This window comes from Chrysemys picta, chromosome 2, assembly GCF_011386835.1.
Source record: "Chrysemys picta bellii isolate R12L10 chromosome 2, ASM1138683v2, whole genome shotgun sequence".
NCBI lineage: Eukaryota > Metazoa > Chordata > Testudines > Emydidae > Chrysemys > Chrysemys picta.
The window spans coordinates 165,754,617-165,772,960 of record NC_088792.1 but is presented as its reverse complement, the minus strand read 5'-3'; the positions used below and the strand labels follow the sequence as shown (position 1 = coordinate 165,772,960).

At 41.2% G+C, this 18,344-nt stretch overlaps 1 long non-coding RNA gene across 1 annotated transcript; it reads left to right on the top strand.

Annotated features, from left to right (window-relative positions):
• Nucleotides 1-288: 288 nt before the first annotated feature.
• Nucleotides 289-17,968, top strand: LOC135981590 (uncharacterized). The gene is made up of 5 exons (XR_010598675.1): nucleotides 289-4,608; nucleotides 5,520-5,671; nucleotides 6,299-6,383; nucleotides 12,168-12,249; nucleotides 16,534-17,968. It is a non-coding gene; the product is annotated as an uncharacterized LOC135981590 (long non-coding RNA).
• The last annotated feature ends 376 nt before the right edge of the window (nucleotides 17,969-18,344 follow it).

The following is an 18,344-nucleotide window of genomic DNA, read 5'->3' as shown; positions in this document are numbered from 1 at the left end:
TATATAGTTAGGCTAGCTAACAGCCACTGTTTGTGCTTTTTTCTTATTTTTAATTTGTAGTCAGCTGCAGGAAGAACCAATGTACCAAATGTGAGACAAGAAATTATATTTTGATCTTACTAAATGACCCTACTTTTTTATCCTGTTGAATCTTATGTTGCAGCACATCCTACCATATTTATTTTGTTGCTGAATGCAAGAGTGCAATGACAACTTTATGTACAGCTAAATGTGCATGTACTGTCCTAGTGGAAAAAATTATTACAAAAATGATTAGCACAGCTAATATTTTCAAAAGTGACTAGTGACTTTAGGTTTCTCAAATTTGGTGGACCTAGCCTGAGATACCTACAAGTGATCTGATTTTCAGAAAGTGCTGAGCACACAACCTGTGAAATCAGGTGCCTTCCAAAGTTGCTAAAACTGTGCACTCAAAAACTACTGCCCTAGTCAAAATCACTAGACCTTTTGGAAAATGATGTTATGAGAGTTTTTTTAGTTTTGTTTTCTTTTTGCTGTTTATTAGCAAATTCTATAATTTATAACAACATTTCAGTGCTGGATACCTGTCAAGAGAGAAAAAAAACATTCTATTTTTAATATTCTGTATTTTTTTCCAAAAACAATATCAATAATATAATGTGAAAATAGTAACTCTCACTACAATATGATGTTCAATCTTTTAGCAAGAAGTGAATTATGTTTAGCAAGATGCACAAGTTAAAATTAATAAAGTGTGTGTGTGTGTGTGTGATTTCCATTATACTTCAATTATACATTAATTGCTTTAGAGGATTTCTCTTGTTCTAAAAAGAGTTAAATACATTTTTGGAAGTAGGAAGGCCAGTTTTCAAAGACTACGTTATTTGTTCCAGAGTTGACATTCAGATTTCAAACCAAGGCATATTGTGTGAAGGTCTCTAACAAAATCTAGTAGCAATATTTGGGTCATTACTGAAACAACAAATGTTCATGATCTAATACAGCTGACCTTGCAACAAAGTTACCTTTTAGAAACAAAACTGGCAACGGACGGTTTACTGTGGCCTGAGAGTGGAGTTCAAAATGCCCCAAAAGAACCTAGCACAGGTACCCAAATCAGTCTAGACTAGACATTGAATAACAGAGTAACTCACTCCCAAATAGCTACCTAATTATTGTCCTCCCCAAAACATTGCACATTGTGCTTCCATTTCAAATTGTGTATTACCTGCTTGTCAAAAGGCATTCTTGATAATCTGCAAACATTTGAGAAGTCCTCTCTCTCACAACATGATGTGATTCTGCAGAGAGAAAAGAGGAGAGGCAAAGAGGCAAAGATGAGGGGCAGGAGGCCAGAAGTCACTGTTTGCCTAGCGAAAGAATGAATGACCTGATCCAAAGCAATGTGGCATACAAAGTTGACCTTTCTGCTCTCCTAAACCTGGATTATCTGTTTGTCAGAATGGGCCCCTTTGGTCATGGACTAACAACAGTCCTAAGGAGTCAATATGGTAGCTGGGGAAAAGGGAAGTCATATTTATAGCTTCTTCCCCTCTTCTGCTATATGAAGCAGGAAGGAGGTAGGGTGTAAGAACCTATCCACTGGCCCTATACTACTTAAGGCTCACTCGACAGTGGGGTGATCCTGTTACAGCCAGGTAAGTGTGCTCAAGGGACAAAATCTGCAGGCAGTGAGGTGCAAAGCAGCTGTCTGAAAGATATAGGTCCTTTATTCCAAACAACAGGAAACAAAGCAAAACAATTATTGGGTGTCTTTTGAAAATAGATAGTGAGGTAAAATCCATTTCTGCCAGGGTGCACTGCTGCTACCACTGCTAAAAAACCCTGTATCTTCCACTGATACATGTACTCTGTTGTTAAGGGGCCCTAGTGTTCGTGCCTTTGCTGTTGTGTGTGTTGTTTAGCTCATTGGTTTGTGTTCCAATTTCTTTCACTTAGACAAACAGCTCATGTGCTTGTGTAACCCACTGAGACCACTTCGAGAAAGAGAGAGAAAATGAGTCCGCTCTACAGTCTTATCTAACAGCCAGCTGGCTTTTAGCTCAACACGGTCAGAGGCTCATGCACTAAGCTGCAGAGGTCCCAGGTTCGGGTTGTTGGTGTTACACTTTGACACCTGATGTTCAGTCCTACCAACTGCTGCTGGCAATTGATGCATCAGCTCTACCAAAGAAGGGACTCTACTATTTATACCTTCATGGTTTGTATGTGGGTGGGTGGGTGGGTGAGTAAGTCAGCATGTCTGTGTCCTATTGTCCTGTTCTTACACTCATCTAAAAAGTAAATGATCCCAGATTTCATTGTAAGGTCCAATTCCTCCTACCATATTACTGTGATTTTGTGAATTTAAATAGACGATGCATTATTACTGCTTAAATTACATTGCTAATTCCATCCCTATTAGATTTTGGTAAAGCATTGTACCTAGTGATTTGATCAACCTATGCTATTTGCACTATCTGAAGATCTGGCCTAGTTGTGTATTGCAACTTTGAAAAATATAAGAAGCTTCCAAAACCCTGATCTTCATTGAACCAACCCATCACTCGTGAGAATCATAATGTTTACACATTTCAAGATTATGGAGAGTTTGTAATCTAATCTTAAAGACAAACTACTTATGTTAATGTAACATATATATTTGTGAAATGTCAAAATCTGAACCACCTACCAAAATGGTTGCACCACACCTTGGATGGTCAGATAAAAGGAAAAATGACCCAACAAATGATCCCTATATTCCTTTTTTCTTGGGAAAGAAAAATTTGATTAAGGCACCACAGAACTGTAGTGATTTGTTTACTAAAATGCCAGCATATGGGGAAAAAATTGATGGCTAAACAGCCTCATGAAGTGAAGTTCAAGATAGGAGAGAATTGCTGACAACAGTGGTCTTAATTTCCTTTAAAAGAAAAGAAGAGGAAAAAAATATTCTTTCCTGCTGCTAAAAAAATGACATTTCTGGAGACATTCTGAATAAACTAATAAAGGCTATCAAGTGGAGTGTTTTTTTGCACTTAAGGAAAAAAGGAAAAGGGTTTTTGTTTTGAATTCACTGTACAAAGTCGTACGTGTAGAACTGAAAGTTCATGTGAAATTGTGAACAATATAAAAGTGAAATTAAACAGCGGGCTACTCTCAAAACCACAGCAAAACCTTTCATGTTTCTGTGCCGCTGTAGTTCACAGAACTCATTTGGAAGCTAGTAACTTATTAACATGTTATCAGATCCAAACAGAATTTTTTCTCTTGTTTTGTATTTCTAATATGGAGTGTGTGATGGGTTTTAATTGTTATTGATGTAGAATGATATACCACTTTACACATAAAACTGAAAAAAAGAAATAAAGAAATAAAATAAAAGCCAACCTGAGAAAAAACATTGGCCAAAGCATTTTCACAAAATGTCCTCCCTGTTTTTCTCAACCAGCCATATTGCTGGTTGACATTTTTTGAAATTTGGATATTTCAAATAAAAAAATAAGAAGCCAACAGCAATCATTTTCTAAAAAATTAGTTTCTATGTTCTCCTCTTATTTTTACCCAACTCTACACACTACCTCTCACTTAAAATTTCCCCCAGGGTGGGTGTGGGGAGAAGGAACAGGCAGGGAACTTTTGCTGCCCCATCCCCTTGTGTAGGAAGGGAAGTTAATTCACTTCCCTGCAGAAACAGGAGCTGTCTTGGAGGCTCACTGGCTCCCATCTCCCTCGCTACATGGGTCCCATTCTTTGCCCTGCTCTGTCCCCAGAATCGAATAATTCTTCAAACAGGTCACTTGCCCTTTCTATTGGACAACAGCCAGTATTTCATATAAAGTGAGTATGGCATGTCTCTGGAGTGGAATATGTTCTAGATCAGTGCTCTCCAAACTTTTTTGATCATGCACCCCTATCAGTAAAAAAATTTTGAGCACGCACCCCCTGCCGTGCCAAAGCAAAAAAAAAAAACGCTCGGACTCCTGCCCGAACTGACGAATCAAAAAAAAAAAAAAGCGCTCCTCCTGCCGTGCACCCCCAAGGTTCCTCTTGCGCACCCCACTTAAGAGACCACTGTTCTAGATATACAGAGGCAATGGACAATTATGTTAAGGACTCAAAATGGGATATATAACAGCCTAATACATTCAAGTAATTCTCTCTCACTTCTCTATTAAGGACATAGATCCTGCATTACTGAAGTCAAAGGAGACAGGGGTGTTGGTTGGCCAGTGAGTTCAATAGGAGCAGGATCAAGTGCTTAATGTATAGTGGATAGGCTCCCCATACTGCATGCTGATGGACAGTGTTTACTGCTTAAAGCTGTGGGAGGGGCACAAGTCTGAATTAAACCTATCTCAGTATTCAAAATGGTCTGAAGAGAAGTGAGATAAATGTTGATCTTTGTATAACTTCATTTTGCCTTCTTTCATCACCAGTGTGCAATACAGATTATACATTTTGCTACAGTTTGAAAGGCTGCAAATATCAACTGAGCTAATTGCATCAAGGGGGGAAAAAGTTGCTGTTGCTATTCAAACACTAGTCAAGATGAATTAGCTAAGGCCTTGGAGTACAGCGGAACTGCTTCTCAATTGTATTTGAATATCAACAAGATCCTCAAAGGTATTTATGTGCCATTAATTACAATGGGTAGTAGGTGCCTAAATACTTTTTGAAGATCTGGGCATTAGCCTCTTTGCATAACATTTTGTAAAGCATCTAAGTTCCATTGACTTTCAACTGAAAGTCTCCTAAGTGATTTGGACACTTTTGAAAATGAAACTTAGGCTTCTACATCACGTAGGTGGGTTTTTTTACAGTGTTTTTTCAAATTTTCTCCAGCTGTTGTTTCTTGTTTTATATGGTCTATGGGGCAGAGGCTGTCTTTTTGTTCTGTGTTTGTATAGTGTGTAGAGCAGTGGGGTCCTGGTGCATGACTGGGGATCCTAGGTGCTAGCAGATACAAATAATAATAAAACAAAGTTGTATTATACTATGAAAAATGGCAAATCTATAGGAATGATTTAATCATAAGTTCCATACAATAACGCCCCACAGCCCAGCTAAGATTTCTTTTCCCCCCTTCTCTTTCCCCCTGTTTTTTGCTTTTTAATATTCATTTAATAAAACCTTTCAGTTTGTGGATATATACTTGCTGGGGATCTGACCCACAGTATTATCCAGTTCCAGGTAATATTTAAAGTGCATTGATATCATAGAATCATAACCTCACCTGATTATGCTAAGACCATCATAGTAAGCAGAAGAAGCCAGTCCCCTTTCTCTCCTAAGCCCTACAATTAATACAAAATTAAATACATAATTAATACAATTAATACAATTCATAAAGCCAGTGGGGGGGGGAGAGAAACAGGTACGTTCAAAGTGTTATTTTGGGCTAAAAATTAAGTATTAACTTTGTGGGTTTGCCTAGTGAAGGTTTTATGTTCATTCTATGATTCTTCCTTTCTTCTTTTCCTATTTATTTTATGCTATTAAACATACTTAATGTGTTTTAATTGATTTTTTTTTAGTGCTCAGCAGAGAAACTTACCTTCTTCTCCTTACTCCTGCCTGGCTTGCTAAATAACAAGGCTCCTGCCTGCGCAGAAAAAACAAACCAAGTGCCATCTCCAGAATGAGATCATGGCTCTTGTTCAGAATAGAAGATTGATGCATCATTAAAGTTAGTGGGAGTTTTGCCATTGATTTCAATTGATTTCAGGACTAGGAGATATGGGCTTAATACTTAAGGGGCCTGTTTGGGAGGCTGGGGTTTCTCAGGAATGCAGGGTGCTGGCATCTCTCTGAGGAGCTGGTTGACTTACAGGGTTCTGGGGTCTCTCTAGGCTCCAAGGGTCTGTCTGCAGAGCAGAGCATCTCTTTGGCAGGAAAAGGGTATTGCTGGGTGACAGCATTCTGGGGTGTCTCTTGAAATCTGACTGGGAGGCAGCAGGCCTGTGGTCTTTCTGAGACACTGAGTCAGGGGTCTTTCTGGGGGAGGTTTCTGGCAGGTATCAGTCTGATGGAGCCTAGTGCTAGTACTGAACTCCTCAATTACTGAATTCCAGCCAGTTGATCGGCTACTGCTGCTGCCATCTGTGACAGCTGTTCCTGCCCTTCCAGGAGTGGAAGCAGCCAGAGGAGAAGCAGACAGGCTTCTTGAAGCCAGGACCCAGAGCTAATGCCAGTTCTAGGGCGTTGGGTGCATGGGGCAGTTGCCCTGGATACCAATTTCCAGGGAAGACAGGGTAGAGGAGAGAAGGGAAGTTGCTGTGCCACTCTGTAATTTTTTTTCCCTTGTCCACTCTAGAAACATGGCTAGGGCTGCTCCTGTCTGCAACCAACAGTGGGAGCTGCAGCTCAAGGAAATGTGTGAAATTCAACCTGAGCTGCAGGTAGGTATGATAGCGCTGCCAGATGTAGGATGGGTCGCAGTGCTTTCCCCAGGAATTGAAATTAGGGGGGGTGTTTGTATTTATGGGGGAGGGGGGGTCAGGGCCGATGAGGGGTGAGACCGTGAGGGTGAAGGTGGGCTGTATGGCACCATAGTAAAAACTGAAAAATGTTTCATGACCATTTTATTAGATTTAACTCATGTTTTAAAATCATCACACAAATTAAAGTTGGCTACTCAAGCCTTCTATGAAGCACTACATTCTACATCCTTCTTGGTTTCTTGTTATAATTTTGCACAACTCTGTTAATGATCTTATTGAATGCAATGCGTTCATCTTTCGTGGCTTCTCATGTGTCCGGTATTTCCATTCCTTCAATTGATATGCTCATTAGTTCATTCACATGATCAGGCAGAAGGCGACTTCTTTCAGAACACAAAATTCTATTCAATGATGAAAAAGAACGCTCAACTGTAGCTGTTGTGACTGGGAGTAGCAAGAGATGAATTCCCTACTTCTTTCATCCCAGGAAACAGAACACAAAGATCAGGTCAAGCCACTAGTGATGATAAAAAAGAAGTTGAAGTCAAATCTTCATTCATTCGTTGTATGATATTCCACTATGTTCAAATTCTCTATTCTGTCCTGATCACATGGCAGCCCCATTGCTGGTAGTGCCTCACTCCACTCAACTGTTGGTGTTTTATAGGACAGGCATCTGTAAAAGCTACGCAGAGGTTGAGTAGAATCTAGAAGTCGCTGTTGTAGATTTTTAAGAATCAAGTCTGTGTACTTTTTCAGTTGTCTTAACAAACACTTCTTGTCTTCTTCACTTAAGGATTCAATATAAATGCCTTCATTAGTCAACTTCTGGACTGAAGTCTTTGCTTCTTCCAGTATTTTTTCAATGACTAGCTCTCTGATTGATCCAAATGTAGCTTCTATTGCTGGACAAAGATCTACTACTGTTGTAGCAGATGTTTGGATGGCATTGTTTAATGACCCAAGTGGTTTCAACAATAGACTTATGAGAGAGAAAATGACAATAGTCTTCTCTGAACGTAGTAGCAAGTAATCCAACAGCCTCACTACTTAGATCCATCCCATCTCAGTAGATACTTTCCAAAGCCAGTAATAATGGCTGGAGTAATTTTAAGACAACAGCCAAGGATCGCTCATGAGAAAGCCAGCGGGTTTTCCCAGGTTGGACTAATTTGAACTTCAGTCCCAGTGTATCTTCTATATTTTCCAAGATATTCAGTCTTTTTGGACTCTTGCTGAAAAAAGAATATAATGAAGACATTAAATGTATAGTTTTTTTAATGTCTTTTGAAGATTCTGCAGCTCGTACTAGTGCTAGTTGGGGTAGATGGCCTCTGCAATGTGTATAGGAGAGATTAGGTTACACTTTTCTCTGAGCAAAGCTTGTACTCCACCATGTCTTCTAGAGAAGTTTGCAGCTCCATCAAATGCACAAGCAACCATCTGTTTGGGGTCCAATTGACAAGCATTTCACTCTTCTAAGATGTGGGTTGTCACAGATGTAGGCGATGTGTCTTCTATAACTTGAACATCTAGAAATGCATCTACTGGCCTACCCCTGACATCAAGATAACCTACACAATGACTTAATACTTGATGCCCATTTGCATCAGTGCATTCATCAGCCATGTATGCAAATTTTTTGAACGTGGTGAGAGAGTTCTTCACTTTTTCAACTGTTGAGTCTTTCATTATTGCACCGCATGCTTCTAGCTAGTCAGTTGAGTTTCTTGCAGAAAGATAGTGAGCATTTGCTGGTCTTTTTCAGAACCAGTGTTCAACTTCAAGATGAACAAGTGACAATACACTTAACATTGGCCTCCAGTTCGTAGCGTGTGGTATCTCTTGCTTAAATAGAAAGTAGGATGCCACAGCCATGTTTGTTTGCATGAACTGTGTTGTGTCTCCAGCATTCTTAACAGCCTCATTAAGTACTTCTAAAATTGGCTTTGAAAGTGGGCTTATAAGGTTTTCTGCATGTTGATGCACTCTAGAGGCCTGGTGTTTTGCAGCCTTTTCACGAAGTTTGTCAGCATTGGCTTTGCTGATCAGTTTGACTAACCAAGTTCCTCCACTTTTACCAATTATAGCATTGGGAAGCTTTCCTTCTTCGTAAGCTTTTTTGCAAGAGGTGCACCAGTAGCCATCTTTTGTAACTTCAATAAATGGGAACACTTTGACCGACAAACATCGGGAACTGCCTTTAGGTTTTGGAGACACTCTTTCTTCAGTAGGTAGCTGTATTTGTGCTTCGGGCTGGTCCGATGTAGATATACTACTTGAACCTTCAGATGACACGTTGATATATTCTTGGTTCTTGATGTGTTCTTCACCTTGGTTAGTTTTTGAGGCCTTTGAGTGGAAAAATTGTTGTATTGTTTTTTGTCTTTTCATTTTCACTTTGACCTGCAACATATAAAAGAGATATGAATGAAGTAAATGTTTTGTTAGGATAATGCAAATTTAACATAAGGATAATGCAACTTACACCAAAACACATAACAGGTCTAGATTTCTAAAAAAAATATAAATTAAAAAAATATATTTAATTTAAATTGACTTTTAAAAAGTAAGCCATCATGGGATAAGAGGGAAGTCCTCTCATGGATCAATAACTGGTTAAAAGATGGGAAACAAAGGGTAGGAATAAATTATCAGTTTTCAGAATGGAGAGATATAAATAGTGGTATCCCTGAGGGGTCGATACTGGGACCATTACTGTTCAACATATTCATAAATGATCTGGAAAATTGGGTAAGCAGTGAGGTGGCAAAATTTGCAGATGATACAAAACTATTCAAGATAGTTAAGTCCCAGGCAGATTGCGAAGAGTTACAAAGGGATCTCACAAAACTGGGTGACTGGGCAACAAAATGGCAGATGAAATTCAATGTTGATAAATGCAAAGTAATGCACATTGGAAAACAATCTCAACTATACATACAAAATGATGGAGTCTGAATTAGCTGTTAACACTCAAGAAAGAGATCTTGGAGTCATTGTGGATGGTTCTCTGAAAACATCCACTCAATGTGCAGCGCCAGTCAAAAAAAGCAAACAGAATGTTGGGAATCATTAAGAAAGGGATAGATAATAAGAGAGAAAATATCATATTGCTTCTACATAAATCCATGGTACGTGCACACCTTGAATACTGTGTGCAGATCTGGTCACCCAATCCCCAAAAAGATATATTGGAATTGGAAAAGGTACAGTGATGAGCAACTAAAACGATTAGGGGTGTGAAACAGGAGGAGAGATTAAAATGACTGGGAATTTTCAGTTTAGAAAAGAGAAGACTAAGGGGGGATATGATAGAGGTCTATACACTCTTGACTGGTGTGAAGAAAGTGAATAAGGAAATGTTATTTAATCCTTCACATAACACAAGAACTAGCAGTCACCCAATGAAATTAATAGGCAGCAGGTTTTAAAAAAACAAAAGGAAGTACTTCTTCACACAACATAAAGTCAACTCGTGGAACTCTTTGCCAGGGGATGCTGTGAAGACCAAAACTATAACAGGATTTAAAAAAGAACTAGATAAATTCCTGGAGAATAGGTCCATCAGTGGCTATTAGCCAGGATGGGGAGGGATGCAACACCATGCTCTGAGTGTCCCTAGCCTGTTTGCCAGAAGCTGGGAATGGGCAACAGGGGATGGATCACTTGATGATTACCTGGTCTGTTCATTCCCTCTGACATACCTGGCCTTGACCACTGTCGGAAGGCAGGATACTGGGCTATATGGACCATTGGTCTGACCCAGTATGACCATTCTTATGTAAAAATTAATTATAATAATAAAAATGTTTAGTACAGAAACTCTCCAACATAATGACCCCTCAAGATAGCAACGATGTGAGATAACAACCTTGGCTAATAATGCATTTTAAAAATCTTGGCCTACTAGGAAACATATTTATGTAACTGAGCTATCCCTCCCACAAGTTTCCATTCCCAGTCACAAATCTAGCATTCGGGAGCAAAGTCACTAACATCTAGTCCAACAAACAAATGTTTATTTAACATGCCTCTCACTTTTCCCTCCACCACACCCCACTCACCGATGTTGTCCTTGGTCAGTGGAGACTCAGAGTTCAGAGTTGCGTTCATGTGAGTATACCTCCCAGGTGGGGGGAGAAGGAAGCAACTTGCTTGTTCCTCCAGCTGCTCACTTTGCTCTGGCCACTGTTTTTCGTTGTGCCACCATTCACTTCACCACTCTGTTGCCAATGGCCCTGCGCAGTCACCTTCTGCTACCACCTGCCACTGTGACCTCTGCGAGTTGGTCTCTTGAGGTTCCACCCAGCTCTCAGTGATTCAGCTGAGCTCTCCGTCGGGGAACCTCGCTGCTAGTGCAGTCTGGGCCGTCTCTTCCACAGAAACACTGTCCCACAGCAGGTCTAAGCACTTAGACCTGATTATTAGTGATTTCAGCTGCAGTGGTCACTTAACAGAACAAAAGACTATCTATGGAGCCTAATCAGCTCTGTCTTTAAACAGTGGAGAGGGACAGGTCCCCACCCTCTCTCTTGATGCCCTCAATCAGTACAGGCTAAGTACAGTTCTATTGCCCTTTACTCATCCCCCCCTACCCCCGCATTCAAGTTATTTGTAACCCAACCCCAGCCAAAATCTATCACTTGGGCAACACAGCTCTGTTTGCTGGATACTTATGTAGATTAGGGTTGAATGTAAATACAATCTGGTCCTGAAGCCTGTGTCCCCAGCCCCAGTTCATCACTAGCTGTCAGGGAGAGCTCATTTAGACTTTGCATACAAATCATCATTTGAAATTATTAGGTTGGCCAACATCACCGAAATGAATGCACTGACATTGTCATAAAAAACAACAGCTGTATAAGGAAGCTAGTCTATGTTCAGACTTTTCAAATCTATTATACTTTTTCAGATACATGTATTTTATCATACACTGTATATGCTTTTAAAGTGTCTATTAATGTTTCAATTTCAATTCAAATTTCCATACAGTCACTAAATTGGCATGTAACTAGTTCAGAAAACTGGGGGGGGGGGTTAGGGAAATTCAGGGGGTGTGTAGGGAAATCACTGGATGGGTGACACTTGCAAATGGGGTTAAGCACATGCTTATGCCTTTTGCTGACTCAGTGGCTGAATATATATTTTATTAAAACATCCTGCTTCTTGAATATGCACTACCTCCCAGCATTTCAGGAGTTAATTAAAACCACACTTAGTTTAAAGAGACTATTAAAAAAATTCTCAGTGGGTTTTCCTCGAACTCTAACTGGAAACTTTTGTCTGTTTAACTCTTGTGAAGGAAATAAACTCTTTAGTAATTGAGGCATTCAGACAACATCAAGTAAAAGTTAGATGTTGGTATATTTCAGATCAAATATATTATCTTGTCCCCTTCCATTGATATCTCCTCGGCAGTTTCAGATATAATAAAAAAAAAAGAACTCATATTCTTATGACCATTAGTGCAGTTGATCATTATCCCACACAGTAGAATTCTGGAAGTCAATAACTTAAACAAGAAAGACAGAGAATTATGAGACACTGGCTCCATAAATTTATAGTGTTTACTGCCTTGGGGGTATTCAGAAAATAATACTAAAAGAATCAAAGTGAAGTAAAAATAAACATGGCTGCAATTTGTAAAAATTGAAAGCAACATTTCTCATAAAACAATGAGGTAATTGAAGATATGGTGTCTGATTTAGCATCTGCATTGAAAACATGTCTCTTCAACAGGATAACTTACAGCTACTCAAGTAGCAACAAAGAGGCATGACTGGTCTTTCTAGAATGGAAGCAGCAAACCCCACTTTGAAAGGTAAACTCTTGTTTCTAAAGTTGTACATGAAAACACAGAGTTCTACCCATACTCTATGAACTTTATATGTCAGCAATAAAACAGGAGACATTTCCAAACCATTATAAGGCAATACATTTTTATGTTGTGTGACACAAAGTCTGAAAGATTTGTGGCATCCAGGACAGGAAATATTTAGACCATTTTGACATCTATAAAAGGGCAAATGATTTTACACAATGTTCATCTCTTTCAGACTGATATTGTAAAGGTAAAAACTGGCTGTTAAAATTTCAGCTAGGTTATATTTTAATGATCTATGTTGAATGCATGAATATATCCTCAATCACCTTCATGCAATTCAGTACTTTATTAACATAATGGCCCAAAACCTGCTCCCAGGGAATTCAGTGGGCACTTCAGCAGAATTGCCTCTTCTGTGCAATATGGACCTGATCCAGCAAAGTAATTATGTAGATGTCTAACTTTAAGCATGTGGATAATCCCATTAACTTCAGTTAGACTACTCAGATACTTAAAGTTAGGTGTGTGCTCAAGTACCTTGCTGGATCAGGGCCTACAACGGTATCTCTTATGGCAGTGGTTCTCAACATTTGCAGTTCTGTGACCTCATTTTAAAGCAGAATTTTTTTTGAAGAACTGCCATCATCTAACTATTAATAAGAGAAGGTGGTCCTGACCAGCTGAACCCATTTCATAAGGTGATAGGGAACAGCCAGCATGGATTTGTGAAGAACAAATCATGTCAAACCAATCTGATAGCTTTCTTTGATAGGATAACGAGCCTTGTGGATAAGGGAGAAGCTGTGGATGTGGTATACCTAGACTTTAGTAAGGCATTTGATACAGTCTCGCATGATATTCTTATCGATAAACTAGGCAAATACGATTTAGATGGGGCTACTATAACGTGGGTGCATAACTGGCTGGATAACCGTACTCAGAGAGTTGATATTAATGGTTCCCAATCCTGCTGGAAAGGCATAACGAGTGGGGTACCACAGGGGTCTGTTTTGGGACCGGCTCTGTTCAACATCTTCATCAACGACTTCGATATTGGCATAGAAAGTACGCTTATTAAGTTTGCGGATGATACCAAACTGGGAGGGATTGCAACTGCTTTGGAGGACAGGGTCATAATTCAAAATGATCTGGACAAATTGGAGAAATGGGCTGAGGTAAACAGGATGAAGTTTAACAAAGACAAATGCAAAGTGCTCCACCTAGGAAGAAAAAATCAGTTTCACACATACAGAATGGGAAGAGACTGTCTAGGAAGGAGTACGGCAGAAAGGGATCTAGGGGTTATAGTGGACCACAAGCTAAATATGAGTCAACAGTGTGATGCTGTTGCAAAAAAAGCAAACATGATTCTGGGATGTATTAACAGGTGTGTTGTGAGCAAGACACGAGAAGTCATTCTTCCGCTCTTCTCTGCTCTGGTTAGGCCTCAGCTGGAGTATTGTGTCCAGTTCTGGGCACCGCATTTTAAAAAAGATGTGGAGAAATTGGAAAGGGTCCAGAGAAGAGCAACAAGAATGATTAAAGGTCTTGAGAACATGACCTATGAAGGAAGGCTGAAAGAATTGGGTTTGTTTAGTTTGGAAAAGAGAAGACTGTGAGGGGACATGATAGCAGTTTTCAGGTATTTAAAAGGGTGTCATAAGGAGGAGGGAGAAAACTTGTTCACCTTAGCCTCTAAGGATAGAACCAGAAGCAATGGGTTTAAACTGCAGCAAGGGAGGTCTAGGTTGGACATTAGGAAAAAGTGCCTAACTGTCAGGGTGGTCAAACACTGGAATAAATTGCCTAGGGAGGTTGTGGAATCTCCATCTCTGGAGATATTTAAGAGTAGGTTAGATAAATGTCTATTAGGGATGGTCTAGACAGTATTTGGTCCTGCCATGCGGGCAGGGAACTGGACTCGATGACCTCTCGAGGTCCCTTCCAGTCCTAGAATCTATGAATCTATATAGTAAATATAAGCAATAATGTGTTGCAGTCTGTCCCTATTCATCAATACATTACATTTAGTTTACTAAGGTAGAAGATGTATTAATAGATATAATATATAATATAAAAACATATGTTATTATTTAATGTCAGTAAATGTGCTAGTCCAGTGTACATGGAAACAGAGTTCCAGCCTCTTGACGCTTTCAATGAGAGGCCCCAATCTCGCAAATGCTTACATGTGTGTTTAACCATGCACACGACTAATGTCATTGACTAAATGTGGGGTATCGAACACAAAGCCATAGCAGCCAACAAATGCAAAATATATTCCAGCTCAGTGCTGTATTAAGTGCAAAAGACCAGGGATAAAGGGGAGAAGCAGGAATGATATAATGAGAGATCACAGCCAAATGGAGGCAGAAGAGGGAAAGCTAACTCTGGGGATGCCTTTGCCATGCTGGTAACGTGAGAGGAGTTTAAGGAACTGCCTCTGGTAATCCAAGTAACTCCAGAAAGGAGATTCTTTGGAACTAGATCTGCATGTCAGTTGTGCATATAATGGAGCACTCAGAAATACAGAGTGGAAAACAGATTTAGCAGATCCATCGCTAGTGACTTCTACATATTCCTAGATTCATTAGGCTCTAGTGCAGAAAGCAGACCAAATATTGTGCCATGAGAATTCCATCATCTTTATACTAAAAATAAAACAAAACAACAACAACAAGAGCTTTATATGTATGAGTGGGAATTTAGTTTGTCTAGTAAAAACTTTACATTTATGAAATGTTGGACCACTTCCTACACCAAAGAAGGTTAGAAAAATGTAGTTATACTTCAGATAGACATGCATACAGGGCCTCTCATTGATATTGCTATTTATGAACTTAAAGACATGCTCCTGCAGTTCTTACTTATGTTGAACTACCATAGACTCTAACTTCTCAAGTGTCCCTCGTTTCAGGCCCAAAGTTACATCTCAATTTTATTCTTGAAAATTATTTGCATCACAAGTAAAGAATCATGAAATTGTGGATATAGAGTTATTTGTATTACAAGAATGAATCCCACAGCAATTTGTGGTCTGCATGAATATATCTGTGTTGCTCATCATGAATCCTTGTCACAAACTGTTCTACATTTGGTCCTCAGCAGTTTCAGAGGTAGGAACTGATTCCAATGGATATTAATCTGAATAAGAAGCAGAGGCACATATTTCAAATAAACACAAACTCTCATCTGCAAATCCAATCTATATGTAGATACTCAGGGTATGTCTACACTACGAAATTAGGTCAAATTTATAGAAGCCGGTTTTATAGAAATAATTTTTATACAGTCGATTGTGTGTGTCCCCACATAAAATGCTCTAAGTGCATTAAGTCGGGGGACCGCGTCCACAGTACCGAGGCTAGCATCAACTTCCGGAGCATTGCACTGTGGGTAGCTATCCCACAGTTCCCGCAGTCTCTGCTGCCCATTGGAATTCTGGGTTGAGATCCCAATGCCTGATGAGGCAAAAACAGTGTCGCGGGGGATTCTGGGTACATGTTGTCAGCCCTCCCCTCCCCCCGCCCCCCGTGACATCAACGGCAGACAATCATTTCGTGCTTTTTTTCCTGGGTTACCTGTGCAGACGACATACCACGGCAAGCATGGAGCCCACTCAGTTCAGCTCACCATCACCATATGTCATCTGGGTGCTGGCAGACGTGGTACTGCATTGCTACACAGCAGCAGCTAATTGCCTTTTGGCAGTAGACGGTGCAGTATGACTGGTAGCCGTCATCGGCTATCTGGGTGCTGGCAGACGTGGGACTGCATTGCTATACAGCAGCAGCTCCTTGCCTTTTGGTAGTAGATGGTGTATTATGATTGGTATTCATCATCGTCGTATTCCTCAGTGAGTTCGGTCAGAGGCGCCTGGGCAGACATGTTTTGTCTCCTGGAGACTTAGTCCTGCCGGCAGTCCTATTGCACCGTCTTGACGATGATGGCTAGCAATCGTAATGCAGCATCTTCTGCCAAGCACCCAGAAGATGCCGATGGCTATCAGTCATGCTGCACCGTCTGCTGCCAGCCTAAGATGTAAAAGATAGATGGACCAGATTTTTGTTCTGTATTAATTTGCTTCCCCCTCCCTCTGTGAAATCAATGGCCTGCTAAACCCAGGATTTTGAGTTCAATCTTTGGGGGGGGGCATTCTGTGTGACAGTTGTTTGTGTTTCTCCCTCCCAGCCACCTTTGTTGATTTTAATTCCCTGTAAGCCATGTTGTCATTCACCCCTCCCTCCCTCTATCAGACAATAATTTTGCACCTTTTTTCAGCCCAGACGCCATAGCACTGGGATCATGGAGCCCGCTCAGATCACCGCGGCAATTATGAGCACTATGAACACCACGCGCATTGTCCTGGAGTATATGCAGAGCCAGAACATGCCAAAGCAAAACCAGGTGAGGAGGCGATTGCAGCGCGGCGACGAGAGTGATTAAGAAATTGACATAGACATAGACCTCTCAGAAAGTACGGGCCCCAGCAATGTGCAAATCATGGTGTTACTGGGGCAGGTTCATGCCGTGGAACGCCGATTCTGGGCCCAGGAATGAAGCAGTGTTGCAGGTCTGGGACGATTCCCAGTGGCTGCAAAACTTTCACATGCGTAAGGGCACTTTTATGGAACTCTGTGACTTGCTTTCCCCTGCCCTGAAGCACCAGAATACCAGGATGAGAGCAGCCCTCACAGTTGAGAAGCGAGTGGCGATAGCCCTGTGGAAGCTTGCAATGCCAGACAGCTACCGGTCAGTCGTGAATCAATTTGGAGTGGGCAAATCTACTGTGGGGGCTGCTGTGATCCATGTAGCCAATGCAATCAAAGACCTGCTGATATCAAGGGTAGTGACTCTGGGAAACGTGCAAGTCATAGTGGATGGCTTTGCTGCAATGGGATTCCCTAACGGTGGTGGGGCGATAGACGGAACCCATATCCCTATCTTGTCACCGGAGCACCAAGCCACCGAGTACATAAACCAAAAAGGGTACTTTTCAATGCTGCTGCAAGCCCTGGTGGATCACAAGGGACGTTTCACTAACAGCAATGTGGGATGGCCGGGAAAGGTACATGATGCTCGTGTCTTCAGGAACTCTGGTCTGTTTCAAAAGCTGGAGGAAGGGACCTTCTTCCCGGACCAGAAAATAACCGTTGGGGATGTTGAAATGCCTATAGTTATCCTTGGGGACCCAGCCTACCCCTTAATGCCATGACTCATGAAGCCGTACACAGGCAGCCTGGACAGTAGTCAGGACCTGTTCAACTATAGGCTGAGCAAGTGCAGAATGGTGGTAGAATGTGCATTTGGACATTTAAAAGCACGCTGGAGCAGTTTACTGACTTGGATAGACCTCAGCGAAACCAATATCCCCTTTGTTATTGCTGCTTGCTGTGCACTCCACAATATCTGTGAGAGTAAGGGGGAGACATTTATGGCGGGGTGGGAGGTTGAGGTAAATCGCCTGGCTGCTGATTATGTGCAGCCAGAGACCATGGCGGTTAGAAGAGTACAGCAGGGTGTGGTGCGCATCAGAGAAGCTTTGAAACCCAGTTTTGTGACTGGCCAGGCTACGGTGTGAAACTTCTGTTTGTTTCTCCTTGATGAACTCCCCCCCCCTCCCCCTGGTTCACTCTACTTCCCTGTAAGCTAACCACCCTCCCCTCCCCCCTTCGAGCACCGCTTGCAGAGGCAATAAAGTCATTGTTCCTTCACATTCATGCATTCTTTACTAATTCATCACACAACTAGGGGGATAACTGCCAAGGTAGCTCGGGAGGGGTGGGGGAGGAGTGAAGGACAAGGACACACTGCAGTTTAAAACTTTAAAACTTTAACTCTTATAGAAGGCCAGCCTTCTGATGCTTGGGCAATCATCTGGGGTGGAGTGGCTGGGTGGCCGGAGGCCCCCCCACCGTGTTCTTGGGCGTCTGGGTGAGGAGGCTATGGAATTTGGGCTGTTGGTTACACAGGGGCTGTAGCAGCAGTCTCTGCTCCTGCGGCCTTTCCTGCAGCTCAACCATACACTGGAGCATATCAGTTTGATACTCCAGCAGCCAGAGCATCGACTCTTGCCTTCTGTCAGCAATCTG